Genomic DNA, 7783 nt, shown 5'->3' with positions numbered 1-7783 from the left:
TAGCAGACTGTGAAAAAAGAAAAGGTCACACACTCAAATGTGCCTCTCAGGATATGGATGACACATTTTGTGGGGCAAGAAAAGTGATTTCTCAATATAGCATCATGAGTTTTCTGAGAAGAAGCAATAGGGACTTTGTTAGAAAAGCTGTAGATCCATCTTGCCATATCCAGATTGCTCTGGCTGTGAACTGAACACATAAAAAATAAGGCAACTGCATGTGGCAGTATCTGCCTTGTAAAATATTCACTATGGTGAGTGCACGGTTTGTGTTCCTATTTATCTGCCAATGTCTACAGTGACAACTGCACTAGCTCCTGGACTTTTTTTAATCAATAAGAAACTTACTTTAATGGGAAAGAAAAAGCTAGAAAACGGGGTCTCACCAAAAGGGTGGCTGTTAGCTGCACTGTTATTCCTTCTAATGATTTCCCAAGGGAAGTACCCTGCCCTCTTCACGGACAGGGGTACTTCGTGGAGGAAAGCAGAGGTAGCTGAAGAATCTTACAGGTAAAATTACAAGATACCAATTAAATTAAAAACATTTTTCCCAGGCACACTTACTGAAGATTATACAGAAGAAGTTTACAATTCTATTGTTCCAGCTCCCTATGCTTGTTAAAGTGCAGAAGACAATCTGTAGTCACTTATTTTGTATCTAAGCAACTGTCAGACTCTATATCTACTAATAAGAAAGGGTATAATTATATGCTGCTACTGTAATTAGCAGCAGATGCCTATGTTTATGAAATAAAATGTAAGATTTTCTGAAGTGCAGAGTCTTGCTTATATGCAAATTGGAAGAGCACTTTTGTAGGCTTCTAAAGGCTTTTCTTGCCTTTGGCACCTTGCTTGGGGCAGGGCAAGGGGAACACACAGCTGGTTGCTAGTGCACATTAGACCACGGGCTCAGAGCCCTGCTGTCCTGAACTTCCGTTTAGGAGAGCTGCAGGGCAAGGATAAATCTGTGTCTAATGTGCCTTTTTGACACTCCCAGTGCTGGTGGGAAGCAGGTGCTTGCCCCTGATTCAAAGATGAAGTGCACAGCCTGCTTCAGGCTACCTATTTCAGTGCCCTCAGGGTTGCTTTCTGCAGGACGTGGTCACAGAGCAACCAACAAGGGCAAGACTCCTTAACATGAATTTCTGATCTCATTGAGGTGCTTCAGCAGCACATAGTGATGCAATGCAGCATTTTTCTTCAGAAAGAATAACAACAGGGGCTATTGATGAGGATCCTTCTTTACATGTAAGAGGAAGAGTACCAACAAAATAAAATCCATAGTCTTTCAGAAACCCATGAAGACACATGCATACAGAGCATATAGATGAGAATAACCTTGTCCAAGATAGAAAATACATGTTAGACAAATCTCTAACTTCCATTATTCCGTATTTTTAGCCTTGTTTCCATAGAAACAGCACTTGTGCGATGATGCTGTCCTGCAAGGAAGTAAGTGGATGCACATGTGTATGTACATCTATGTATTCTTCTCCTGGCCTCCAGCAAGTCTGAACAACTCTGCCAGCAAAGTTGAGGTTCCAAGGATAATTACATGCAAACAGTTTTGTGAAAGCATCCAGGTAAGGGAGAAGTGATCATGTAAGTTATACAGCCAAAGAGATCTCATTAGACAGTAGAGTATCTGCATGAGATAAGAACAATAGAGAGGTCACCTCTCTAACTGCTACATCTCCAGAAGATGCTTCAGTAGGAAAGTTCATACTTGCTTAGACATCAAACACTGTGACACTATCTGCCACCAGGCATGGATCCATGGGAAGTCTGTTCTTGGGTTTGGAATTCAAGGCTCCTGTTTGGAAACTGTCAAGATGCAAGACATCCTGCCTGAAGGTTTGGGATGCCAATAGAATAGCTAACTACTGTCTTGCCCATTTATCCATCTTTTGGGATGCTTTTCCCTGCCACCTGCACCCTTCAGAAAAAGAAAATGAAGTAGTCAATAGTCAACCAAGTTCAGCCTATCTCTTAATTCCTTCTACATGAGATACAATGCTGCCTCTCACAGCCATGCACACACACACAGAAAAAGGACAAGTCAAATCCAGAAGCTAAATTAGAGAGAAATGCTGAGCATCCTTCACTGCATTGCTCATTCCAGGAAGACATGAAATCCTTCAGCATACCTTTATATTCATGGGTTTTACACTCTTCTGTCACTGTTGCTAATCCAATTACAAGAACTGAGTCACACAAGACTGAGCCCTAGTAAGCTGCAAGAGCATGCAAGTGTATAACCCATACCTTTGTCTTCTTTTACTACACTTTCTAATCTCTAATCTGCTCTCTGCAAGAACTGGCAGCCATTTCTCTGCTCACTGCAGTAGAGGCTGTCAGCAGAGACACACACCAGATGCTTTCCCACAGAGCCCGGTTTTGCTCTCACCCTCACTCTGTGGCTCTCAATCAGGATTCAAGGTCATTCTGCTCACAGATTTCTGTTGTGTTTGGTCTTGCCCACATCCAGCATTAATGCACAGTATGCAAAGTGATGCTTCCACAACAGGTATCGCTCAGAGCACAGATGGAGGCAGAAGGATCTGGTTCAACAAGACACCTGCTAGCTGGAGCATTTGCATTTATTCAAAAGCTTTAAGGGGCTGGTTCACCATGTAGGATATTTGTGACAAAGCCCCTTCAGCGTCATCTTGCATATGCTTTACGAAATCATCTATGCTTAAGGTTAGCTGCATAAAACCACTGTGATCTGTATTAATCAGTGCTCTAGAAGAGGAAAACTCTATTTTCACCTATGGCCATTCTCAAAGTGGCCTGTAAGACTCTTGAGCAGTATTTCAGGATTATCCTCTTTGCAACAGGGGCTTTGTACCTCCTGCTACATGCACAAACAGTTTTAATAACCTGTGTGTAGGTAACATGCAGTAACAGGTAAAAATCTATTGAGCGTGCTCCAAATGCCAGCATGTTCTCTGTGCTGCATCATAAGAATACTATTGCAGCTGTGCAGAGAACAGAAATCCTGACACCACCCCAAAGGACAGTGAGCACAGCTCCAGGGAATAGTACACCAAGGCACGAGAAGTTTCTACTTATATTACCCTGAGTTTCCAGCTCACCTCCTCATGCTCCTCTCCACAGTGGATGAGACACCACACAAAATGCAGCCACCAAGTAGCAACAGGAGATAAAAAAAAATTAGCCTAGGAAAACTCACCATGGGCACAGGCTCTTCCTCTGCCATAACCAGCCTGCTATAGCATGCACAATATCCAGGGTCCTGCTGTCAGCTCTACATCATGGCAGAAACCACCAAGTCTCCAATAGCACAGTTGCCTTCAGGACACTTTGCTTTTGCTACTCAACACCGTAAGCAATTATCCAAAATGGTACCCTGCATCCAGAAGGAAGGAACATAGGAAGGATAGACTTGCATGTCCACTGTTACCTCCTCTTCAGAGATTAGGAGAAATATTTTATACTAGCAAGGTTTTTAAGACATGATGTAGGTCACTGCTATCAGTATTTTGCACAACTTACTGCCCTTCTTCCCCTCAATTAAAAATAGTGGGCATGAGGTGTTCTTTCATAGAAAATTGGGGTGGATTTGGAGGGGCTCCATTGTTAAGCCCGTAGTGAAATACCACTTGCTTAACAGAGCCAAAGGTGAGGGAAAAAAATAAAATCTCTAATTCCAGAAAACTGTCTTTTAGAGACTTACAGGTAGGGTTTTGATTTCTCCATTATCTTCACAACAGCCTCCTTTTGCAGCACAGCAAAACTTTTTCTTCCATCAGCTTGATTCATTTCATCTTGACCCTTAACAATGCTGTTCAGAATTTTCCACGCAAAGCTGATGATGGGGCTGAGATGCAGGGGTTTAACAGCAGTGCAGTACGCCTTGGACGAGCCGGGTTTGTGTCATGTCTTTCCCTGTAATGCCACCTAGCGTGAAGAAACTGCCAGACACTCTTCGTTAGTTACTTCTTTACATTTGGGGGATTGGAAGGTCACTGCAAAGTTTTGTTTACTTCAAAGCAACAAGAAAAAGTTTTCAACTTGGCCGTATGACAACACTGGAAAAGAGAAACACACTAGGCAGGTTGTGGGTTTTGTTCATCTGTTTCTGCGCTAGATCAGATACTCCTTTCCTGCTTATGGAAATTAATATTTGCTGGAAACTACTGACTAATAAAAAATTTACTACTAGAATATGGAATGCACTTTCACTAATGAATTATGACTAGCGGCAGCAAGAGGCTGAACAGAGAAGAAAGTCAGCTTTCTTATTTTAAATAAGAAACTCTGTTTGATCTGAGATACTCCTATTGATTCCACCAATTCCTGGGCTCTTGCACCTCAACCTTTTGTCTCATTTCCTTCATAGGGTGCAGGGTTCATGTCGGCCCTTTTTGTTTCCAATACTTGAGACTAACATGTAACTACCTGCCTTGATTCCTCTACTCAGGTTAGTCACTCCATGGCTGGTCCTACTCATTTCTAATACCTCATTCCCCATTACAGCCAGCATGTGCCAACGTTATCAACTCCTTCTCATCTGCTGCATCTTCCCTCTGCCCTTTTAAAGACCCTCTCTGCCTGTCACCAATCCCTAGCTTTCAACCAGCTGTCCAGACCCACAGAAAATCACCTTCTTGATTAGCTCATTTCCTTACCATTACAGTTCTCCCCTCACCCAAGGAGAACAGGAAAAAAAATTGTTTCCTTTGTCTTTAAATTCCTTTTCTGAACTCTCCTCCCCCACACCTGCTCAGCTACAGCTCCATCGCTTTTTCCTTCTCTTTACTACTGTTGTTTCTTCTTCTGTTTCAGTTAATTCTTAAGGCCTGTCAACTTGAATTCTGTTTTCCTTGCACCATGCAAAATGTTAGAAATTATGACTCTATGATGTCAAAATCCTAGGGCCTTTCTACCATGCTCCCTTCTCCTCCAAAACTCCTTTGACAAACACCATTTCCTCAATCATCAGCTGTCCCTGAGCTCTCCTTTGACTTTCTCCTGGTTCTTACTCCTCTCTGACCACTTTGACACCTTCCTTCTCTAAACAGCTTTCATCCCCCTGCTGCCACATCTGCTGTTACCACTGCAGCTGCCCCACAGTGACAGAGCTGTTACTGCTGAAGCACTTCTGCCTGCAACACATGCTCCTTTTTTTTTTACTTGAACTCTCAGAATGGGTCATGATAGTACCCACTATCCACTTTGCTCCAAGGTCACTTCATTGCAGCAGCTGTTGAAGCCTGATGAGGTAACTTTGCACTACACTGGGTAAGGAGCCACGATGTCAGATGAGGGGGACGAGTTTAATCTGGGTAGATGCAGAGACTGTCCAGGTCTGCAGACTAAAGGCAGAAAATACCCTAGAGCTACATAACTCTTGCAGAGCAGTAAAGCAGTTTTGTCTTACCTACCCTTTCACCTTCACAGTACAGGGCTCTGAGTCCAGATTGCAGCTGGCCAGGGTGGTGGGTGTGAGCAGCTGATGCAGCTCCCCCTGCACCTGGCTGGCCCTACACTTCAGGCACCAGGTCATCGGCCAAAGAGTTCTCACAGTATCTACACGCACTTAAAACTGTCGATGCTGAATGAAAAGCAATTCGCCTGTCCTTCTACCAACATGGGCTTGGGGTCTCTTGTTGTGTCTAGTCGCACCAACCTGACCTGCCGGCCTCACAGAGCGTTTGCCAGCCACGCGATCCAGGCCTGCCCTGTGCTGTGGGCTGGGCACACTGTGCCCTGTCGCTGTCCCCACTGTGCTCTGTCGCTGTGCCCGAGGCCTTCATTCCCTGGGAACTGCAACAGCACGGCCTGGCCCCAGGTGGGGAACTGTCCATCTTCTCTCCCCCACATAGGACTAAACAAAACACCTTTTGAGCCAGCAAAATAAGAGTGGCATCTTTTAGCTGATTTAGCCAAGGACAGACTGGAACAGGCCCCTTGCTCTACCAGGTCAGTCCACAGCAAGAAAACAGCATTATCATAACAGGGTTATGATAACTAGCAGAAGGACAGACAATAGGTTAAAAACTGCCTCTGACAGAGTATGTACCTGGCCAGTGCTAACTGGCTAACTTGGACAGTGGTACTTTACTCAAAAGGTGATTTCTGGTCTGTAAAAGAGGGCAAGTTCTGCAAGCCAGTGATCTCTGCCTGCCCTGGGGGAAGACCCTGCTGCAGGACCTGAACCTGCCTGGAATGCCAGCCCCCGAGGGCACTGTTGCCCGCCAGAGCCTACCTGGCTTGAGCTGCCCGAGCCTAACACCAGTGCCAAACCGGACTGGACCCTGCAGCTGCCTGCCGCTCTGCCCCGGGATTGGAACTTGCCAAGACTCACAGAGGAGCAGGTTAGCCTGCCTGCTGTTGGGGACTCACCCCTGGTACTGGGAAGCCAGCCCTCTACAGACCTGCTTCCAAGCCCTGCCAGCTGCATCCCAGGAACCACACGCTACAAAAGGGTAAAATAATACCCTTAATAAACCAGTTGATTCGTAAACTAAACATTGGTCTCAGTAACAATTTGCGAGCTTGGTGAGGAGGGCTATTCTAAAATACTCTAAGATAGGGTCCCACAGCGGCCGTTCCTCTGTGAGAGCCGGAGGCCACGTGTGAGCCCTTGGGTTCACTCACAAAGCCCTCCACGTGGTGAGGGGAAGTGGCAGAAGCACCCTAACAGCCGGTAGCTCCAGGCATCAGCTCGTGACAGCCCACCTCACACAAATACGACTTCAAAAATGTTAGTTTAAGCCAGCAAAAATTAGGAGGTCTGACAAGGCGTGATGGTGAGACTCAAAGTCCTCAGTGGGAAATACAAAGCAGAGAAACAGGAGACGTGTAGGCACATCTCCACAACAACGGTGCTGTTGCTAATTCTGCAGTTGTGGTGCAGCTCACAACAACCCCCCAGTGTCCCCCCTGGTGTGCTCCATGCACTTGCACTGTCACTTAAGGAAAGGAGGGTGGGATGGCAGCAAACCCCGGGGTTAAACACAATAATCTGTGAATGCTGCACTGGCCAAAATACAGGGCAGCCTTAGGCCCAACACTGCTCTGCTCCAGTGGAAGTCAGCATGAGTAACCTGGGACAAGGTGACTTACGCGTGGAGGTGACACCTGGGGTTTGATCTCGGCAGAGGAACCCGCCCACCAGTGACAAAGCTCCAGGGTGCTCCTTCTGTGGGGCAGGAGAGGCTGGAGCTCCACACTTTTTCTGCCCAGGTGGCACAACTCTGCTTCTCCTCAGCAGTTTCTGAAGTCGGTTCCTAGAGTGACCATGGCCCAGGCTGTGTCATGGGACAACGGTTGCTTGAGGTTACAGGTGACTTGAGGTCAGAAGTAACTTGAGGTCAAAGGCTACTTTGTAAGGCAGAGTGAGAGGAGTCCTGCCTTTGTCATAGCACCGAGGTTACTTGAGGTCAGAAGTTACCTGAGCACACAGGACAGTGGCTAATTGAGGTCTAACATTACTTGTGGTCTGCTGCCAATGCACACCAGCACGTGCCCACAAGCAGGGACTGAGACCGACCGGCTTGGCAGGCTTGTACCCACAGACGCTCGTTCACCACCTCAGCCTCCCAGGGCGTGGGCTGCTGTGAAGGACCAGGTATTTCCTTACACGAACATGAAATGTCCTTTGAGTCAGCCGACAAAACTGACTTAAAATGGCGTCTCCACGCAGCGCTGAACCCCCTCTGTGTGTGTGTGGGGGGGCAGCTGCTGCAGGGGAGGAGCCGTGGCCGGAAGCAGGGGCAGGACTAGGTCCCGGCTGGATGGCTGGAAATCCCGG

The sequence above is a fragment of the Chaetura pelagica genome, unplaced genomic scaffold, assembly GCF_000747805.2.
Source record: "Chaetura pelagica isolate M959 unplaced genomic scaffold, ChaPel_1.0 scaffold657, whole genome shotgun sequence".
In the NCBI taxonomy this organism is placed as follows: domain Eukaryota; kingdom Metazoa; phylum Chordata; class Aves; order Apodiformes; family Apodidae; genus Chaetura; species Chaetura pelagica.
Note: the sequence above shows the minus strand (reverse complement) of the source record.